General features: G+C 40.7%; 1 non-coding gene across 1 annotated transcript; it reads right to left on the bottom strand.

Annotated features, from left to right (window-relative positions):
* Positions 1-1,857: 1,857 nt before the first annotated feature.
* On the bottom strand, positions 1,858-1,964 carry LOC128292175 (small nucleolar RNA R71). The gene has a single exon (XR_008282160.1). It is a non-coding gene; the product is annotated as a small nucleolar RNA R71 (small nucleolar RNA).
* Between the last annotated feature and the right edge of the window lie 22,161 nt (positions 1,965-24,125).

The following is a 24,125-nucleotide window of genomic DNA, read 5'->3' as shown; positions in this document are numbered from 1 at the left end:
CCTCTCTTCACTTCTCTCAAGTTTCCTCTCCATTTTTCCATCCCATTTTCCCTTCCTCTTTTGCCGATTTCCTCTCTTGAGAAAGAGGTGTTCTTCAGCCATCTTGGGCAGCAATCAAGGATTCATAGAAGCCATGCTCGGCGAAGACAACGGAGACTAAGAATGGCGCAACAGTCGAGCTGCAGAGAAACACTGGATTTGCTTTTTGTTCCCTTTCTTTTTAATTTCTGTTGTTTTTATGATGAACATATCTATGAAAAATATTGTTGTTGAAATGGTTATTTTAATCAATTTAGCTTGAATTTAATTTGTGTTGGGTTGATTATATTTTTCCTACTTGAATTATTAAAATAGTGTTTATGCTGTTATAGGCCTCAGTGAAATGCTTGATTAAGTAAAATTATGCTTAGGTTATTTGGCATTATAATTGTTTAGATAACTAAAGAATTAATTGTTTAAACGGATTGAAATTGCAATTAATGGACTCAGTACCTAATCAGTGCATGTTTAATTCTTCTAAGGTAACTGAAAATTAAATTAGCATTGTATTTGGCAACACATATGCCTTGCATAACTTGCAAGATTGTTGTGATTAAATTGTTTCAAGGTATGGCTACTTTGTTACTTCACATAATCTTTTACATGTTTATTAAGTTGAATTAATCGGTTGAATTGACATAGGAATATGCGAGAGATAATTTAATTCAATAAGTATGTATGTGCGATAGCATGTTTATCAGATTAAATCTGCTTAGTAGGTTGAATTGGCATAGGATATGTTCAAGAGATAAATGGAATTTTAATTAGTAAATATATTCATAAGTTAGCAAATTCTTGGGTTGCCGTGAATTTATTCATAACAAATAAGCACTAATTTAATATTTCTAAGTTAAAAGGTATAATTAATCCAACACAATTATATCATCTTGATTAAATCTTAATTGAAATCGTGCACTAGAACTCTTTTATTTTATTTAAATTGTTTGCTTAGTTTTAAAATCTTAGTTTATAAATCACTCTTTTCAAACCAAAATCATTTTTACCTCACCAAAGTGTTTTAATTAATTTCATAAATATTGCTTTTTACAGTCCCTGTGGGTACGATAACTCGACATTTACTTGTCACTTTATTACTTGTTACGATTGTGTACATTTGCACATTTCCACCGTTCCAAGTTTTTGGCGCCATTTCCGGGGACTGTTTTTAAAAAAAAAACATTATTTGTGAATTTATTTTTACATTTTGGTTCTTTTATTTTCCTGTTCAATTTTACTTACTTAATTAATTCTTCTCTGATTATTTCAGGTGTTTATGAGTATTGACCGAATTATCGACTTACTCCAGTGGACCCTGAAATAGAACGAACCTTTCGCCAACGAAGAAGACAAGCGAACCAGAGAAGGACCGAAGAGATGAATTTCGAGAATATCAATCAAGGAAACGGAGCAAACCTTGCTCAAAATCCTATCCTTATTGTTGATGATAGGGATAGAGCTTTACGACAATATGCCGTGCCAGTTTTTAATGACCTTAATCTAGGTATTAGAAGACCTGAGATCGAGGCACAACAATTCGAGCTGAAGCCAGTCATGTTCCAGATGCTTCAGACAGTGGGCTAGTTCAGTGGAATGCCTACTGAAGATCCTCATCTTTATTTAAGACTGTTTATGGAGGTGAGCGACTCTTTCAAGCTAGCCGGAGTACCCGAAGATGCATTACGATTAAAACTGTTCCCGTACTCGCTGAGGGACAAAGCTCAAGCCTGGTTAAACTCACTGCCACTGAACTCGATTTCTACATGGCAAGAGTTAGCAGAGAGATTTCTTGTGAAGTATTTCTAGCCTAGCAAGATTGCTAAGCTGAGAAATGAGATTACTGCTTTCCAAAAAATGGATGATGAGTCCTTGTATGAGGCATGGGAAAGATTCAAAGACTTATTATGAAAGTGCCCTCATCACGAAATTCCGCATTGCATCCAACTTGAGACATTTTACAATGGTTCAACGCTCACACAAGGATGGTAGTAGATGCTTCTGCTAACAGTGCTATCTTATCTAAGTCTTACAATGAGGCTTATGAAATCATCGAGAGGATCACCAGTAACAATTATCAGTGGCCAACCAATCGAGCAACGTCAGGAAGACGAGCTGCCGAAATGCATGAAGTAGACGCCCTCACTTCACTTGCATCCCATGTATCTTCGATATCTTCAATTTTAAAGAATCTTACCACTAATGGGTCAAACCCAGAATCCATGTACTACATAGGTAATTAGAACCAGAACCGAGGAAGGCAAGGGATGCAATCCAACTTTTACAACCCATCATGGCGAAATCACCCCAATCTTTCCTAAAGTAACCAAGGGGCTGGAGGCAGTAAAAACTATGCCCAACCTAAACCAACCCAGCCGCCTAGTTTTTCACAGTAAGTTCAGAAACCAGTTCAGGCTGAGTCGTCCAATAGCTTCGAGAATTTATTGAAGGCATACATGGAAAAGAATGACGCCACTCTAAGGAATTTGTAGAATCAAGTGGGCTAGCTTGCTACTGAACTTAGGAACCGTCCACAAGGTGCTTTACCTAGTGATACGGAAAATCTGAGAAATCCAGGGAAGGAGCATTGTAAAGCACTAACATTGAGGAGTGGAAAAACGGTAGAGCCCAACATCATTGAAGCTGAAAAGGAGCATGCTGAAGCTCAAGATTCGGAAGAAGTTCAACCGAGTGTTGAAGTTCCTGTTCCACTAGAACCAGAACCTGCAATACCTGAAAAGGTAACCTCAGAACTAGCCAATTCTGATCAGCCAACCATTCCGTTAGCAGCAGAATTGCCGCCAAAGGCAAATCAACCAGTACCAACTCTAGTATATAAACCTCCACCACCTTACCCTCAAAGAATCTAGAAGCAAAAACAGGAGGTCCAATTCAAAAAGTTCCTTGACGTACTCAAGCAATGTAACACCCCAAACCCGAGACCATCGCCGGTGTCGGACCCGAGGGGTTAACAAGCCAAGTTCACATGTTTTTGCCCACCAATTTGACATTTCCAGTCAGGCTGGAAAACTGCGTCACTGTCGCCTTAAAAATCATATCTCGAGTTTCAAAACTCGGAAACTGGTTTCGTAAATTTTCCCTGAATTTAGACTCATATATCCATCCATGGATTTATTTCTAGGATTTTTGGTTGGGCCAATTGGTACAGTTTATTAGTTAAATTTACCCAAGTTACAGGGATCGACTGCTCTGACCTTCGCGCGGTATAACTTGAATATCTCTCTGTATAGGGATTTAATGCTGGTGTCGTTTGTTTCTAATGAAACTAGGCTCAAAATGGAATCCGTACATATAAGGTATGTCTCCTAATTATTTTTGGATAATTTATAGTGAATTTTTAAAGTTGCGACGGGGAACCCAGAAACCATTCTGGCCCTGTCTCACAATAGCTTTAATAACTCTTAACCTGTAACTCTTATGACCATTTCGTTTCTTCCATATGAAAATAGACTCATCAAGGTTCATTTACATAGCTTATTCACTATTTGATTCCATTCCTATGAATTTTGGTGATTTTTCACATTCACGCCACTGCAGCTGGCAGCATCTGTTTTTAAGGTAGGACTTACCTATTTGGTAGTCTCCATGATTCAACTAATCTTGCCATACATAGGTTCATATATGATCATTTTAACCATGCCAATGGCTGATCATATGACCAACAATCCCATTTCCAAACCATAGCCACATCATGACACCAAATATATACATACAACCCACAATAAGTCTAAGTTCATGCTCCCCTTTTCGAGCCATTTTCGCATGGCCATACATACTTACATTACAACGTATTTAACAAACAAGAGGTAGTCCTATACATGCCATCTCAAGTTCAATCAAAAAATTTTATACCAAAATGGAGGCTTGATAGTGTGGATGACTTTGACTTCAACGATCCCAAATCCGATTGCTTCGAGCGAAATCTAGAAAACTAAGAGCCAAAGCAACGGGGTAAGCATTTTTATGCTTAGTAAGTCTCAAGGAATATAATTAACTCTAATTACAGCAATACATTCACATAGCCAAATGCATCATTTCATTAATACACATTCTTACTTCATACTTCATCATTATATAAGTTCGCAAAGCATCAATCAATTCAATAACTGCAATTTATTAGTCGATTGAGCGAATGTTGCTCAAACACGTCGACTTTCCAATGCACATATAACATACCTTATCCTTTGGGCTTTCCGAGTATACTAATTGAGTTCGTTTCAGCAACCAACACTCACCTCCAGCCCAAGATTCTTCGGAATATAACCGGATATAATCACGTGCACAAATGCCTTCGGGTCTTAGCCCGGATAGAATAACTCGCACGAATGCCTTCGGGCCTTAGCCCGGACATAGCCACTAGCACAATTGCCTTCGGGTCTTAACCCGGATATAATTTCCAGCATAATTGTCTTCGGGCTTAGCCCGGATATCATTCAATTTCTCGTGCACATATACATCAATAATCATTGGTCATACATATTTCATTTTCAGTACTAAGGCTCAAACACAATTATAATCATTAGCATATTCGCCTTGGGACTTAGCCCGGCGAATTCAATTACTCATACACACAAAATCAATAATCATACACAACCATATTTCATCTCACATAATTCAAGCAAGGTCACTTCTTGAGGACTTACCTCGGATGTTGTCGAACGGCTTTTTCGGCTATTCGATCACCTTTTCCTTCCCTTGTCCAATTGTGGCCCTCTTAGCTCTTGAGCTAATTCAAACAAATTCAATTTATTAAAACCTCATTGTGCTTGCTTATGGCGAATATGACAAGGATTTTAAATGGTCATATGGCCACTCTTTAGTTTGAATACACAATGGTCATGCACATTTTATACTACATCAAGCAATTCAATACAATTTATTTGAGCATCAAGGAAATGCTAAGGCCTTCATTAGGCTACCCAAGGCGAATATTCATGTACATGTTGAGGTCAATTTTGCATTTAATACCTCACAAAAACAGCATGCAATTTACTAATTAATGCTTTGCACATTGTGGCCCAAAACTTATAATATAGCATCAAGCACCTACATGTGTGCTAGGCAATTGTGCTTGAAATTTCACAAGCATTCTTCCACATCTTCTTCTTTAAACCAATATATTCATCACTTAGTTCATAACCAAAACATAATGCTAAATCATAAATATGCATATATGAGCATGGCGAATTTTCAAGGTGTCCATAGCCATCCAAAACACAAATTTTAACTAACATGCAAGAAGCATGAATCATGCTCAAGAATGCATCATGGCCGAATATGACAATCATGCTCCTTTTCAACTTCAATCACGATAAAACAAAGAGAAAACTCAAAATCTTACTCATGAGTAGAAAATCCATCATTGTATGCATCATCATCAAGCTTCACACTTAGCATGCAATGGCTTTATCACCATAACAACTTTGCCCAAATACCATTTCCATGGCATAACAAAGATTTGAGCCAGGGCTAACATGCACATCAAGTTAGTAACCAAGTCATGCATGAAACTCCTAACACAACCTCATACATACCTTAGTCTTGATGTAAACTTAGCCAAATCTCCTTCTAGGTCTCTTCCAACCCAAGCATGAAGCAAAAATCCTCCCCCTTTTTCCTTAGTAATTTCGGCCAAGAAGATGAGAAAGGATGAACAAAATTTTTTTTTTTCTTTTCTTTCCTTAGTACATTCGGCCAAGCCTATGGAGAAGGATGAACATTTTTTTTCTTTTTTTCTTTTTCATATTCTTATTTTATTATTTCAAACATGCACCACTAGCAAAACATGTTTAAGACATGTTTTCTTTTGCCCATATTCATCACCATGGCCGCCACTATAGTCAATTTTGGGGATTTGACATGCAAGGACAACATTTCTAGTGTGCATCAATAGGCCACTTACACATTTGCCTATCTCAAATTTTAAATTTTCTCACACAAGTCCTTTCTAGTGAAATTCACCTTTATAACACTAAATCAATCATCAAAAATGTCATACATGAATACTCACATATTATAGGCATCAAAATAAATTTTAAATTATTGCTATGCCTCGGTTTTGTGGTCCCAAACCACATTCCGGCTAGGGTCTATTTTGGGCTGTCACAACTCCCCCTCTTAAGGAATTTTCGTCCCGAAAATCTTACCGTAAATAGGTTCGGATATCGCTCTCTCATAGAGTTCTCGGTCTCCCAAGTAGCTTCTTCTATCCCGTGCTTGAGCCATAACACTTTCACTAGCGGAACCCGCTTGTTTCGCAACTCTTTCACTTCTCGTGATAGGATACGAATCGGTTCTTCTTCATAACTCATATTAGCTTGAATTTCAATTCGATGGACTAATCACGTGCGATGGATCGGATCTATAACGTCAAGCATCAAACGTGGAAGACATCGTGAACCTTTTGAGTTCGGGGCAAAATCAAACGATATGCCACCGACCGACTCGCTCGATATCTCATATGGCCCAATGAACCTCGGGCTCAACTTGCCCTTACTACCGAACTCGAGTATCTTTTTCCAAGGCGATACCTTGAGAAACACTTTATCACCCACCGATACTCGATATCCTTACGCTTCATATCCGCGTCGACTTCGACGATCGAAGGCTATCTTCAAACTTTCACGGATTACTTTCACTTTCGCTCAGATCCCTAATCAAATCCACCGAAAATCTTGCTTTCACCAAGCTCGGTCCAAAACAATGGTGTACGGCATTTACGCCCGCATAAAGCCTCGTAGGTGCCATCTTAATACTCGATTGAAAGCTATTGTTGTAAGCGAATTCAATCAACGGCAAATACCGCTTCCCATGAGCCACCAAACTCGAGGACGCAACATCTTAACATATCCTCGAGTATCCGAATTATCCGCCGGATTGACCATCGGTTTGGGGGTGAAAGGCGGTCTGAAATGCAACTTGGTACCCAAAGCTTCTTGCAACTTTTTCCAAAATCGCGAGGTAAATCTCGGATCTCTATCCCACACGATGGAAATAGGCACCCGTGTAATTTCACAACTGAGAAACGATAATTCCGCTTAATTTGTCCATTGAAAAATCCGTATGTACGGGGACAAAGTGGGCCGACTTAGTCAATCGATCTACCACGACCCAAACCGCATCCTTCTTACTTGTCGACAATGGCGGTCCGGATACAAAGTCCATTGTGACTCGATCCCATTTCCACTCGGGTATCGCGATTGGTCAAGTAATCCTCAAGGCACCGATGTTCCGCTTTCACTTGTTGACATATTAAACATCTCAAACAAAGTCGGAGATGTCTCGCTTCATACCATGCCACCAAAATCAACGTTTCAAATCATTGTACATCTTCGACTCCGGGTGGATTGCCATTCGGCTACAATGGGCTTCATTCGAATTATCGAAATGAGTTCAATTCATTGGGACACACAAACGACTTTTGAACCTCAAACAATCGTCATCGTCGATTTGAAACTCCGAGTCCTTGTCCGGAACACACGCAGCCCGTTTTGCAACCAACTCGTCATCGACTTTCGAGCTTCTCGAATTTGGTGTGTCAATAATGGTTTGGCTTTCATTTCAGCCACTAACACACCGTCGGATCGGATAGACAAGTGCACATTCATCGTCAGAAAGTGAATAACGATTTACGACTCAAGGCATCCGCAACCACATTCGCCTTTCCCGGTGATAGTCAATGATCACTCATAATCCTTTAACAGCTCGAGCCAACGTCTTTGTCGCAGATTTAAGTCTCGTTGGGTCATCAAATACTTGAGACTTTTGTGATCCGAGTATACATGGCACCTTTCACCAAATAAGTAATGTCGCCAAATCTTTAAGGCGAATACGATGGCGGCCAATTCGAGATCATGAGTCGGATAATTTTTCTCATGTGGCTTTAATTGCCTCGACGATAGGCCACAACTCGACCTTCTTGCATTAATACGCAACCTAACCCAAGTAGAGAGGCGTCGCTATAGATGACAAACTCCTTGCTTGACTCGGGTTGCACTAGAATTGGGGCTTCACCAAATAAGTTTTCAGCTTGATCGAAGCTTTTTGGCATTTCTCCGTCCATTCGAACTTAACATCCTTTTGGAGTAGCTTCATCATCGGCGTGGCTATCATTGAGAAGCCTTTACAAATCGTCGGTAATAACCTAAGAAGCCCCAAAAAGCTTGAACCTCAAGAATATTTCTGAGGCTTCCAATTTAGTATGGCTGAAATTTTATTCGGTCGACTCGAATACCCGATCAGATACCACATGACCCAAGAAGCTTACCTCTCTTAACCGAACTCACACTTGTGAACTTAGCATATAATTGCTTGTCCCGTAAAATTTGCAAAGACTAACCGCAGTGTTCAAAGATGTTCGGTCTCATTTCTTGAATAGACCAAGATGTCATCAATGAACACGACTACGAATCGATCCAAATATGGTCTAAAGATTCGATTCATTAAATCCATAAATACCGCGAGGGCATTAGTGAGCCCAAACGGCATCACCAGAACTCATAGTGACCATATCTCGCTCAAGGCGCCTTGGGCACGCCTCAATCTCGGATTCGCAATTGATAGTAGCCCGATCTCAAATCTATTTTCGAGAACACCGAGGCTCCTTCATTGATCGAACAAGTCATCAATACGTGGCAACGGATATTTGTTCTTTATCGTCGCTTTGTTGTCGACGATAGTCGATGCATAGTCGCATGGTTCCATCCTTCTTCTTCACGAACAACACCGCGCACCCAAAGGCGAAAAACTCGGGCGAGCAAAACCTCTATCCACCAATTCTTGCAACCGAGTTTTCAACTCCTTCAATTCCGTTGGTGCCATATGATACGGAGCTATCGAAATTGGGGTGGTACCGGTACCAATTCGATGCCAAATTCTATTTCTCGAGCAGTGGTAAACCCGCAATTCTTCGGAAAACATCCGGTATTCACAAACCACGCACACAGATTCGGGTTTCTTCTCGATTCCTTGTCATTGAGTACGACGCAAGGTACGCCGCGCCCTTTTCTTACATATTTCGGGCCAACATCGGCGATATTACAAATGGCAACCCCTTTAAGTCCGTGGACTCAACCCGAATTATTTCATTATTCGCACCTCAAATCGATAGTCTTGCTCTTGCAATTTACAACCGCATCGCATGGTCAACCAATCCAAACCAAGAATAACATCGAATGGCAAAAGCATTAAGTCCGCCGGAAAACAAGAACCTCGAACACTAGGGGACTTTTCTTGCACACTTTGTTAACAAGCACGTAATGACCCAAGGGTTTGACACCGAATTACAAACTCGAGAGACTCAATGGGCAAAGTCTTACTGGATGCTAAGGTTTCACATATATAAGAATGAGTAGAACCGTGGTCAATCAAAGCAATTACATTTGTATTGAAAAGAGTGAAAGTACCGTAATAACATCCGGAGAGGCAAGATCCTCGGCGTGCGCGTATGGCATAAGTCCTAGCAGAGCACGAGCCTCGAGATCTAATGGTAGCATCTCTAGATCCTCTCGACCGCCACTGACATTGCCCATATTTCTAGGTGGCCTACCTCGAGCAGTGGTAGCACCCGGGTTTGCACTCGACTTGCATTCTGCTCATGCATCCTCGGGCAATCCTTCATAAAATGGTCGGCCGATCCACACTTATAGCAGAGCGATCACGAAACCAACAGCTCCCGAATGCCATTTGCCACAATGTGGATACTCCGCCTCTCTCGGCGATCATTTCCGCCACCGGCAATCGAGGTGACTCGTGTGGTCACAGGGGTCGATCGCGTCCTCGTCTAGAAAAGCCCAAACGCCTCTAGACCGGCTCGCATCATCTCGAAATCTCTTCGATGCTTGTTGAAGAGACTTTCCGAGGACCTCTTCGAATTCTCCAAACCCCACATCACTTTTTGTTTCTCCTTTCTAAGCTCTTCGACTTTACAAGCTCGCTCAACAAGTACTACGAACTCTCGATCTCGAGAATGCCAACAAACATCCTTATATCATCATTCAGCCCATCCTCGAAGCGTTTACATAATAGCTTCGGACGAAATGCATTCTCGCAGCATCGGCTAAGCCTCACAAACTTTCGTCAGTAGTCGGAACGGACATAGAACCTTGCTTAAGATCAAGAAATTCCTCCGCTTTTGGTCGATGAATCTCGATCGATATACTTTTTTCTAACTCGGTTTGAAAGAATTCCCAAGTCACTTGCTCTCTAGGCACCACAAAGTCGAGTACTCCACCAATAGTAGGCGGACTCGTGTAGCAAGGAGATGGTACACTTTAAGCACTTATCGGTGTACAGGATAGCTCATCAAGCACCGGATAGTGTTATCTAACCAAAATTCAGCGCTTCGGCATCATCATCATCCGTAGCCTTAAATTCAGTGGCACCATGTTTTCAATCCTATCAACTGGGGCTTACTTGACCTTATTTGGTCATCACCGGAGGTATTGTAGGTGCGGGGTTGCATTTGTCGGGAATGGAGGTTGTGGAACAGTGTGTTGGTTCGAATGTATTGATTAAACCATTCGCTCATCACACTATAAAAGGCTTGCTTAGCCTCGTCATTAGGATTGCTGGCCATAGGTTGAGAGTCCGCGGCGCTGTCCCTTGCGCGGAGCAGCGCCACACTCTCCACATCATCAGCTATCGCTTTCGGTTGGGATCGGGATCCATTGCTATAAACAAATACAAAGTCAAATTGTCGAAATCACCACACTATCGATTCATCATTTAATGGCATGTATAGCTAGACCCCAAACACATCACGGTAGTCCTAGAATCGACTAAACCGTGGCTCGATACCAATAAAATTGTAACACCCCAAACCCGAGACCATCGCGTGTCGGACCCGAGGGTTAACAAGCCAAGTTCACATGTTTTGCCCACCAATTTGACATTTCCAGTCAGGCTGGAAAACTGCGTCACTGTCGCCTTTAAAATCATATCTCGAGTTTCAAAACTCGGAAACTGGTTTCGTAAATTTTCCCTGAATTTAGACTCATATATCCATCCATGGATTTATTTCTAGGATTTTTGGTCCGGCCAATTGGTACAGTTTATTAGTTAAATTTACCCAAGTTACAGGGATCGACTGCTCTGACCTTCGCGCGGTATAACTTGAATATCTCTCTGTATAGGGATTTAATGCTGGTGTCGTTTGTTTCTAATAAAACTAGGCTCAAAATGGAATCCGTACATATAAGGTATGTCTCCTAATTCTTTTTTGATAATTTATAGTGAATTTTTAAAGTTGCGACGGGGAACCCAGAAACCATTCTGGCCCTGTCTCACAATAGCTTTAATAACTCTTAACCTGTAACTCTTATGACCATTTCGTTTCTTCCATATGAAAATAGACTCATCAAGGTTCATTTACATAGCTTATTCACTATTTGATTCCATTCCTATGAATTTTTGTGATTTTTCACATTCACGCCACTGCAGCTGGCAGCATCTGTTTTTAAGGTAGGACTTACCTATTTGGTAGTCTCCATGATTCAACTAATCTTGCCATACATAGGTTCATATATGATCATTTTAACCATGCCAATGGCTGATCATATGACCAACAATCCCATTTCCAAACCATAGCCACATCATGACACCCAATATATACATACAACCCACAATAAGTCTAAGTTCATGCTCCCCTTTTCGAGCCATTTTCGCATGGCCATACATACTTACATTACAACGTATTTAACAAACAAGAGGTAGTCCTATACATGCCATCTCAAGTTCAATCAAAAAATTTTATACCAAAATGGAGGCTTGATAGTGTGGATGACTTCGACTTCAACGATCCCAAATCCGATTGCTTCGAGCGAAATCTAGAAAACTAAGAGCCAAAGCAACGGGTAAGCATTTTATGCTTAGTAAGTCTCAAGGAATATAATTAACTCTAATTACAGCAATACATTCACATAGCCAAATGCATCATTTCATTAATACACATTCTTACTTCATACTTCATCATTATATAAGTTCGCAAAGCATCAATCAATTCAATAACTGCAATTTATTAGTCGATTGAGCGAATGTTGCTCAAACACGTCGACTTTCCAATGCACATATAACATACCTTATCCTTTGGGCTTTCCGAGTATACTAATTGAGTTCGTTTCAGCAACCAACACTCACCTCCAGCCCAAGATTCTTCGGAATATAACCGGATATAATCACGTGCACAAATGCCTTCGGGTCTTAGCCCGGATAGAATAACTCGCACGAATGCCTTCGGGCCTTAGCCCGACATAGCCACTAGCACAATTGCCTTGGTCTTAACCCGGTATAATTTCCAGCATAATTGTCTTCGGGCTTAGCCCGGATATCATTCAATTTCTCGTGCACACATACATCAATAATCATTGGTCATACATATTTCATTTTCGTTACTAAGGCTCAAACACAATTATAATCATTAGCATATTCGCCGGGACTTAGCCCGCAGAATTCAATTACTCATACACACAAAATCAATAATCATACACAACCATATTTCATCTCACATAATTCAAGCAAGGTCACTTCTTGAGGACTTACCTCGGATGTTGTCGAACGGCTTTTTCGGCTATTCGATCACCTTTTCCTTCCCCTTGTCCAATTGTGGCCCTCTTAGCTCTTGAGCTAATTCAAACAAATTCAATTTATTAAAACCTCATTGTGCTTGCTTATGGCCGAATATGACAAGGATTTTAAATGGTCATATGGCCACTCTTTAGTTTGAATACACAATGGTCATGCACATTTTATACTACATCAAGCAATTCAATACAATTTATTTGAGCATCAAGGAAATGCTAAGGCCTTCATTAGGCTACCCAAGGCCGAATATTCATGTACATGTTGAGGTCAATTTTGCATTTAATACCTCACAAAAACAGCATGCAATTTACTAATTAATGCTTTGCACATTGTGGCCCAAAACTTATAATATAGCATCAAGCACCTACATGTGTGCTAGGCCGAATTGTGCTTGAAATTTCACAAGCATTCTTCCACATCTTCTTCTTTAAACCAATATATTCATCACTTAGTTCATAACCAAAACATAATGCGAAATCATAAATATGCATATATGAGCATGGCCGAATTTTCAAGGTGTCCATAGCCATCCAAAACACAAATTTTAACTAACATGCAAGAAGCATGAATCATGCTCAAGAATGCATCATGGCCGAATATGACAATCATGCTCCTTTTCAACTTCAATCATGATAAAACAAAGAGAAAACTCAAAATCTTACTCATGAGTAGAAAATCCATCATTGCATGCATCATCATCAAGCTTCACACTTAGCATGCAATGGCTTTATCACCATAACAACTTTGCCCAAATACCATTTCCATGGCATAACAAAGATTTGAGCCATGGCTAACATGCACATCAAGTTAGTAACCAAGTCATGCATGAAACTCCTAACACAACCTCATACATACCTTAGTCTTGATGTAAACTTAGCCAAATCTCCTTCTAGGTCTCTTCCAACCCAAGCATGAAGCAAAAATCCTCCCCTTTTCCTTAGTAATTTCGCCAAGAAGATGAGAAAGGATGAACAAAATTTTTTTTTCTTTTCTTTCCTTAGTACATTCGCCAAGCCTATGGAGAAGGATGAACATTTTTTTCTTTTTTTCTTTTCATATTCTTATTTTATTATTTCAAACATGCACCACTAGCAAAACATGTTTAAGACATGTTTTCTTTTGCCCATATTCATCACCATGGCCGCCACTATAGTCAATTTTGGGGATTTGACATGCAAGGACAACATTTCCTAGTGTGCATCAATAGGCCACTTACACATTTGCCTATCTCAAATTTTAAATTTTCTCACACAAGTCCTTTCTAGTGAAATTCACCTTTATAACACTAAATCAATCATCAAAAATGTCATACATGAATACTCACATATTATAGGCATCAAAATAAATTTTAAATTATTGCTATGCCTCGGTTTTGTGGTCCCAAACCACATTCCGGCTAGGGTCTATTTTGGGCTGTCACAACTCCCCCTCTTAAGGAATTTTCGTCCCGAAAATCTTACCGTAAATAGGTTCGGATATCGCTCTCTCATAGAGTTCTCGGTCTCCCAAGTAGCTTCTTCTATCCCGTGCTTGAGCCATAACACTTTCACTAGCGGAACCCGCTTGTTTCGCAACTCTTTCACTTCTCGTGATAGGATACGAATCGGTTCTTCTTCATAACTCATATTAGCTTGAATTTCAATTCGATGGACTAATCACGCATGATGGATCGGATCTATAACGTCAAGCATCGAAACGTGGAAGACATCGTGAACCTTTTGAGTTCGGGGCAAAATCAAACGATATGCCACCGGACCGACTCGCTCGATATCTCATATGGCCCAATGAACCTCGGCTCAACTTGCCCTTACTACCAACTCGAGTATCTTTTTCCAAGGCGATACCTTGAGAAACACTTTATCACCCACCGATACTCGATATCCTTACGCTTCATATCCGCGCATTTACTTCGACGATCGAAGGCTATCTTCAAACTTTCACGGATTACTTTCACTTTCTGCTCAAAGATCCCTAATCAAATCCACCCGAAAATCTTGCTTTCACCAAGCTCACCAAAACAATGGTGTACGGCATTTACGCCTGCACAAAGCCTCGTAGGTGCCATCTTAATACTCGATTGAAAGCTATTGTTGTAAGCGAATTCAATCAACGGCAAATACCGTTCCCATGAGCCACCAAACTCGAGGACGCAACATCTTAACATATCCTCGAGTATCCGAATTATCCGCCGGATTGACCATCGGTTTGGGGTGAAAGGCGGTCTGAAATGCAACTTGGTACCCAAAGCTTCTTGCAACTTTTTCCAAAATCGCGAGGTAAATCTCGGATCTCTATCCGACACGATGGAAATAGGCACCCGTGTAATTTCACAACTGAGAAACGATAATTCCGCTAATTTGTCCATTGAAAATCCGTATGTACGGGGACAAAGTGGGCCGACTTAGTCAATCGATCTACCACGACCCAAACCGCATCCTTCTTACTTGTCGACAATGGCGGTCCGGATACAAAGTCCATTGTGACTCGATCCCATTTCCACTCGGGTATCGCGATTGGTCAAGTAATCCTCAAGGCACCGATGTTCCGCTTTCACTTGTTGACATATTAAACATCTCAAACAAAGTCGGAGATGTCTCGCTTCATACCATGCCACCAAAATCAACGTTTCAAATCATTGTACATCTTCGTACTCCCGGTGGATTGCCATTCGGCTACAATGGGCTTCATTCAGAATTATCGAAATGAGTTCAATTCTTTGGGACACACAGACGACTTTTGAACCTCAAACAATCGTCATCGTCGATTTGAAACTCCGAGTCCTTGTCCGGAACACACGCAGCCCGTTTTGCAACCAACTCGTCATCGACTTTCTGAGCTTCTCGAATTTGGTGTGTCAATAATGGTTTGGCTTTCATTTCAGCCACTAACACACCGTCGGATCGGATAGACAAGTGCACATTCATCGCTCAGAAGTGAATAACGATTTACGACTCAAGGCATCCGCAACCACATTCGCCTTTCCCGTGATAGTCAATGATCACTCATAATCCTTTAACAACCGAGCCAACGTCTTTGTCGCAGATTTAAGTCTCGTTGGGTCATCAAATACTTGAGACTTTTGTGATCCGAGTATACATGGCACCTTTCACCAAATAAGTAATGTCGCCAAATCTTTAAGGCGAATACGATGGCGGCCAATTCGAGATCATGAGTCGGATAATTTTTCTCATGTGGCTTTAATTGCCTCGACGATAGGCCACAACTCGACCTTTTGCATTAATACGCAACCTAACCCAAGTAGAGAGGCGTCGCTATAGATGACAAACTCCTTGCGGACTCGGGTTGCACTAGAATTGGGGCTTCATCAAATAAGTTTTCATTGATCGAAGCTTTTTGGCATTTCTCCGTCCATTCAACTTAACATCCTTTTGGAGTAACCGTCATCGGCGTGGCTATCGTTGAGAAGCCTTTACAAATCGTCGGTAATAACCTAAGCCCCAAAAGCTTCAACCTCGAGAATATTTCTGAGGCTTCCAATTTAGTATGGCTGAAATTTTATTCGGTCGACTCGAATACCGATCAGATACCACATGACCCAAGAAGCTTACCTCTCTTAACCGTAACTCACACTTGTTGAACTTAGCATATAATTGCTTGTCCCGTAAAATTTGCAAAGACTAACCGCAGTGTTCAAAGATGTTCGGTCTCATTTCATGAATAGACCAAGATGTCATCAATGAACACGACTACGAATCGATCCAAATATGGTCTAAAGATTCGATTCATTAAATCCATAAATACCGCAGGGCATTAGTGAGCCCAAACGGCATCACCAGAACTCATAGTGACCATATCTCGCTCAAGGCGCCTTGGGCACGCTCAATCTCGGATTCGCAATTGATAGTAGCCCGATCTCAAATCTATTTTCGAGAACACCGAGGCTCCCTTCAGCTTGATCGAACAAGTCATCAATACGTGGCAACGGATATTTGTTCTTTATCGTCGCTTTGTTGTCGACGATAGTCGATGCATAGTCGCATGGTTCCATCCTTCTTCTTCACGAACAACACCGGCGCACCCCAAGGCGAAAAACTCGGCGAGCAAAACCTCTATCCACCAATTCTTGCAACCGAGTTTTCAACTCCTTCAATTCCGTTGGTGCCATACGATACGGAGCTATCGAAATTGGGGTGGTACCAGTACCAATTCGATGCCAAATTCTATTTCTAATGTGGTAAACCCGCAATTCTTCGGGAAAACATCCGGTATTCACAAACCACGGCACAGATTCGGGTTTCTTCTCGATTCCTTGTCATCGAGTACGTCGCAAGGTACGCCGCACCCTTTTCTTACATATTTCTGGGCCAACATCGCTGATATTACAGCTGGCAACCCCTTTAAGTCCGTGGACTCAACCCGAATTATTTCATTATTCGCGCACCTCAAATCGATAGTCTTGCTCTTGCAATTTACAACCGCATCGTGCATGGTCAACCAATCCAAACCAAGAATAACATCGAACTCATCGAATGGCAAAAGCATTAAGTCCGCGGAAAACAAGAACCTCTAACACTAGGGGACTTTTCTTGCACACTTTGTTAACAAGCACGTAATGACCCAAGGGGTTTGACACCCGAATTACAAACTCAGTAGACTCAATGGGCAAAGTCTTACTGGATGCTAAGGTTTCACATATATAAGAATGAGTAGAACCAGGGTCAATCAAAGCAATTACATTTGTATTGAAAAGAGTGAAAGTACCGGTAATAACATCTGGAGAGGCAAGATCCTCGGCGTGCGGCGATGGCATAAGTCCTAGCAGAGCACGAGCCTCGGATCCGATGGTAGCATCTCTAGATCCTCTCGACCGCCAACGACATTGCCCATATTTCTAGGTGGCCTACCTCGAGCAATGGTAGCACTGGTTTGCACTCGACTTGCATTCTGTTCATGCATCCTCGGGCAATCCTTCATAAAATGGTCGGCCGATCCACACTTATAGCAAGAGCGATCACGAAACCAACAGCTCCCCGAATGCCATTTGCCACAATGTGGACACTCCGCCCTCTCTCGGCGATCATTTCCGCCACCGGCAATCGAGGTGACTCGTGTGGTCACAGGGGGTCGATCGCGTCCTCGTCTAGAAAAGCCCGAAACGCCTCTAGACCGGCTCGCATCATCTCGAAATCTCTTCGATGCTTGTTGAAGAGACTTTCCCGAGGACCTCTTTCGGAATTCTCCAAACCCCACATCAGCTTTTTGTTTCTCCTTTCTAAGCTCTTCGACTTTACAAGCTCGCTCAACAAGTACTACGAACTCTCGATCTCGAGAATGCCAACAAACATCCTTATATCATCATTCAGCCCATCCTCGGCGCTTACATAATAGCTTCGGACGAAATGCATTCTCGCAGCAGTCGGCTAAGCCTCACAAACTTTCGCTCGTAGTCGTTAACGGACATAGAACCTTGCTTAAGATCAAGAAATTCCTCCGCTTTTGGTCGATGAATCTCTGATGATATACTTTTTTCTAACTCGGTTTGAAAGAATTCCCAAGTCACTTGCTCTCTAGGCACCACAAGTCGAGTACTCCACCAATAGTAGGCGGACTCAGCGTAGCAAGGAGATGGTACACTTTAAGCACTCATCGGTGTACAGGATAGCTCATCAAGCACCGGATAGTGTTATCTAACCAAAATTCAGCGCTTCGGCATCATCATCATCCGTAGCCTTAAATTCAAGGGCCCCATGTTTTCAATCCTATCAATCGGGGCTTACTTGACCTTATTTGGTCATCAACGGAGGTATTGTAGGTGCGGGGTTGCATTTGTCGGGAATGGAGGTTGTGGAACAGCCGTGTTGGTTCGAATGTATTGATTAAACCATTCGCTCATCACACTATAAAAGGCTTGCTTAGCCTCGTCATTAGGATTGTGGCCATAGGTTGAGAGTCCGCGGCCTGTCCCTTGCGCGGAGCAGCGCCACACTCTCCACATCATCACTATCGCTCGGTTGGGATCGGGATCCATTGCTATAAACAAATACAAAGTCAAATTGTCGTAAATCACCACACTATCGATTCATCATTTAATGGCATGTATAGCTAGACCCCAAACACATCACGGTAGTCCTAGAATCGACTAAACCGTGGCTCGATACCAATAAAATTGTAACACCCCAAACCCGAGACCATCGCCGTGTCGGACCCGAGGGGTTAACAAGCCAAGTTCACATGTTTTTGCCCACCAATTTGACATTTCCAGTCAGCTGGAAAACTGCATCACTGTCGCCTTAAAATCATATCTCGAGTTTCAAAACTCGGAAACTGGTTTCGTAAATTTTCCTGAATTTAGACTCATATATCCATCCATGGATTTATTTCTAGGATTTTGGTCGGGCCAATTGGTACAGTTTATTAGTTAAATTTACCCAAGTTACAGGGATCGATTGCTCGACCTTCGCGCGGTATAACTTGAATATCTCTCTGTATAGGGATTTAATGCTGGTGTCGTTTGTTTCTAATAAAACTAGGCTCAAAATGGAATCCGTACATATAAGGTATGTCTCCTAATTCTTTTTGATATTTATAGTGAATTTTTAAAGTTGCGACGGGAACCCAGAAACCATTCTGGCCCTGTCTCACAATAGCTTTAATAACTCTTAACCTGTAACTCTTATGACCATTTCGTTTCTTCCATATGAAAATAGACTCATCAAGGTTCATTTACATAGCTTATTCACTATTTGATTCCATTCCTATGAATTTTGTGATTTTTCACATTCACGCCACTGCAGCTGGCAGCATCTGTTTTAAGGTAGGACTTACCTATTTGGTAGTCTCCATGATTCAACTAATCTTGCCATACATAGGTTCATATATGATCATTTTAACCATGCCAATGGCTGATCATATGACCAAAAATCCCATTTCCAAACCATAGCCACATCATGACACCAAATATATACATACAACCCACAATAAGTCTAAGTTCATGCTCCCCTTTTCGAGCCATTTTCGCATGGCCATACATACTTACATTACAACGTATTTAACAAACAAGAGGTAGTCCTATACATGCCATCTCAAGTTCAATCAAAAAATTTTATACCAAAATGGAGGCTTGATAGTGTGGATGACTTTGACTTCAACGATCCCAAATCCGATTGCTTGAGCGAAATCTAGAAAACTAAGAGCCAAAGCAACGGGTAAGCATTTTATGCTTAGTAAGTCTCAAGGAATATAATTAACTCTAATTACAGCAATACATTCACATAGCCAAATGCATCATTTCATTAATACACATTCTTACTTCATACTTCATCATTATATAAGTTCGCAAAGCATCAATCAATTCAATAACGCAATTTATTAGTCGATTGAGCGAATGTTGCTCAAACACGTCGACTTTCCAATGCACATATAACATACCTTATCCTTTGGGCTTTCCGAGTATACTAATTGAGTTCGTTTCAGCAACCAACACTCACCTCCAGCCCAAGATTCTTCGGAATATAACCGGATATAATCACGTGCACAAATGCCTTCGGGTCTTAGCCCGGATAGAATAACTCGCACGAATGCCTTCGGGCCTTAGCCCGGACATAGCCACTAGCACAATTGCCTTCGGGTCTTAACCCGGATATAATTTCCAGCATAATTGTCTTCGGGCTTAGCCCGGATATCATTCAATTTCTCGTGCACACATACATCAATAATCATTGGTCATACATATTTCATTTTCGTTACTAAGGCTCAAACACAATTATAATCATTAGCATATTCGCCTTCGGGACTTAGCCCGGGCAGAATTCAATTACTCATACACACAAAATCAATAATCATACACAACCATATTTCATCTCACATAATTCAAGCAAGGTCACTTCTTGAGGACTTACCTCGGATGTTGTCGAACGGCTTTTTCGGCTATTCGATCACCTTTTCCTTCCCCTTGTCCAATTGTGGCCCTCTTAGCTCTTGAGCTAATTCAAACAAATTCAATTTATTAAAACCTCATTGTGCTTGCTTATGGCCGAATATGACAAGGATTTTAAATGGTCATATGGCCACTCTTTAGTTTGAATACACAATGGTCATGCACATTTTATACTACATCAAGCAATTCAATACAATTTATTTGAGCATCAAGGAAATGCTAAGGCCTTCATTAGGCTACCCAAGGCGAATATTCATGTACATGTTGAGGTCAATTTTGCATTTAATACCTCACAAAACAGCATGCAATTTACTAATTAATGCTTTGCACATTGTGGCCCAAAACTTATAATATAGCATCAAGCACCTACATGTGTGCTAGGCAATTGTGCTTGAAATTTCACAAGCATTCTTCCACATCTTCTTCTTTAAACCAATATATTCATCACTTAGTTCATAACCAAAACATAATGCGAAATCATAAATATGCATATATGAGCATGGCGAATTTTCAAGGTGTCCATAGCCATCCAAAACACAAATTTTAACTAACATGCAAGAAGCATGAATCATGCTCAAGAATGCATCATGGCGAATATGACAATCATGCTCCTTTTCAACTTCAATCATGATAAAACAAAGAGAAAACTCAAAATCTTACTCATGAGTAGAAAATCCATCATTGCATGCATCATCATCAAGCTTCACACTTAGCATGCAATGGCTTTATCACCATAACAACTTTGCCCAAATACCATTTCCATGGCATAACAAAGATTTGAGCCATGGCTAACATGCACATCAAGTTAGTAACCAAGTCATGCATGAAACTCCTAACACAACCTCATACATACCTTAGTCTTGATGTAAACTTAGCCAAATCTCCTTCTAGGTCTCTTCCAACCCAAGCATGAAGCAAAAATCCTCCCCCTTTTTCCTTAGTAATTTCGGCCAAGAAGATGAGAAAGGATGAACAAAATTTTTTTTTTTCTTTTCTTTCCTTAGTACATTCGGCCAAGCCTATGGAGAAGGATGAACATTTTTTTCTTTTTTCTTTTCATATTCTTATTTTATTATTTCAAACATGCACCACTAGCAAAACATGTTTAAGACATGTTTTCTTTTGCCCATATTCATCACCATGGCCGGCCACTATAGTCAATTTTGGGGGGATTTGACATGCAAGGACAACATTTCCTAGTGTGCATCAATAGGCCACTTACACATTTGCCTATCTCAAATTTTAAATTTTCTCACACAAGTCCTTTCTAGTGAAATTCACCTTTATAACACTAAATCAATCATCAAAAAATGTCATACATGAATACTCACATATTATAGGCATCAAAATAAATTTTAAATTATTGCTATGCCTCGGTTTTGTGGTCCCGAAACCACATTCCGGCTAGGGTCTATTTTGGGCTGTCACAAGCAACTTCATATCAACATCCCGTTGTTTGAAGCACTTGAACAAATGCCAAATTACGTAAAATTCATGAAAGATATCCTGTCTAAGAAGAGAAAACTTGAAGAATTTGAGACGGTAGCTTTGACGAAGGAATGCAGTGCATATCTTCAAGACAAATTACCCTCTAAGCTGAAGGATCCTGGGTGTTTTACCATTCCATACAACATTGGAGCAGCTTATTATGGTAAGGCACTATGTGACTTGGGCGCAAGTATCAACTTGATGCCTATGTCGATATTTAAGAAATTGGGGATAGGTGAAGTTCGACCTACTACGGTTACACTTCAGCTAGCAGATCGATCCTTAGCATATCTAGAAGGAAAAATCGAGGACGTATTGGTACATGTAGATAAGTTTATCTTTCCTGCTGATTTTGTAATTTTAGATTTCGAAGCAGACAAAGAAGTACCAATTATCCTAGGGAGACAGTTCTTAACAACCAGAAGGACACTTATTGATGTACAGAAGGGCGAACTTACTATGCGCGTTCAGGACGATCAGGTAACATTTAACATTTTCAAGTCAATTCGATTTCCTGACAAAATAGATGATTGTTCTGCAGTATCCAACTTAGAGGATTTAATAGTGGAGAAGGAAGTCAACTCTGTTGAGGATCCTCTGGAAAGAATTTTGACATCAGACCCTCCAAGTGATGAAGAGGAGGATGGAAACTTAGCTTTGCTAAAAGCTAATCAAAAGGGATTTAATCCACAATCCCGTTTCGAATCTTTGGATTTAGAGGAAAGAGATTATACACAGCCGAAAGAGTCAATCGAGGAGCCATCTAAACTAGAACTCAAGGTATTACCTTCTCATTTAAAATATGTTTATTTAGGTGACGCTTATACTCTGCCTGTGATTGTTTCAACAGAGTTAACTACTGAGCAAGAAGAGAAACTTATCTTAGTTCTGAAACAATTTAAGAAGGCTATCGGATGGACCATAGCCGATATTCATGGTATTAGTCCATCTGTATGCGTGCACAAGATCATCCTGGAAGATGGTGAAAAAGGGATGATCGATGGACAACGAAGGCTGAACCCTATCATGAAGGACGTGTGAAAAAAGAGATTATAAAGTGGTTAGATGCGGGTATCATTTACCCCATCTCAGACAGTTCATGGGTAAGTCTGGTCCAGTGCGTACCAAAGAAAGGAGGTATCACGGTCATAGAAAATGAGAATAACGAGTTGATACCTACTAGAACAGTTACGGGATAGAGAATCTGCATCGATTACCAGAAGCTAAACAAGGCAACTAAGAAGGATCACTTCCCTTTGCTGTTCTTAGACCAGATGCTGGATAGACTCGCGGGGCGAGATTACTACTGTTTTCTCAATGGATACTCAGGGTACAACCAGATTACAGTAGCACCAGAAGGTCAACACAAGACCACATTTACCTACCTGTACGATACATTTTCATTTAGACTCATGCCATTTGGTTTATGTAATGCACATGCTACATTTCAAAGATGTATGATGTCTATTTTCACTAACATGGTCGAGAAATTTTTGGAAGTTTTCATGGACGAATTTTTAGTGTTTAGAGATACGTACGATGATTGCTTAGCCAATCTGGCTAAGGAACTTAAGCGATGCAAAGAGACAAACCTAGTCCTTAACTGGGAAAAGTGTCATTTTATGGTACGAGAAGGTATCATTCTAGGGCATCGGATAACAAGATATGGGATCGAGGTAGACAGAGAAAAATTAGATGTTATTGAGAAAATCCCACCTCCAACATCTGTAAAGGGTGTTAGGAGCTTTTTGGGCCACGCCGGGTTCTATCGAAGATTTATCAAGGACTTCTCCAAAGTTGCTAAACCTTTATACAAATTATTGGAGAAGGACACGATATTCAAATTTAATGAAGAATGCTTAAAAGCTTTCAATAACTTGAAGAATCGATTAGTCACGGCATCCATAATTGTCACACCAGACTGGGACTTACCATTTGAATTGATGTGTGACGGAAGTGACTTCGCAAAAGGAGCTGTCATGGGCCAGCGAAGGAACAAAGTTTTTCATCCCATCTACTATGCAAGCCGAACTTTGACAGGAGCTCAGTTAACAGAAAAAGAGTTACTTGCTATCGTATTTGCTTTCAACAAGTTTTCATAAGATAG

The sequence above is a fragment of the Gossypium arboreum genome, chromosome 4 (assembly GCF_025698485.1).
Source record: "Gossypium arboreum isolate Shixiya-1 chromosome 4, ASM2569848v2, whole genome shotgun sequence".
Taxonomy (NCBI): domain Eukaryota; kingdom Viridiplantae; phylum Streptophyta; class Magnoliopsida; order Malvales; family Malvaceae; genus Gossypium; species Gossypium arboreum.
This window is presented reverse-complemented; position numbering and strand designations above follow the sequence as displayed.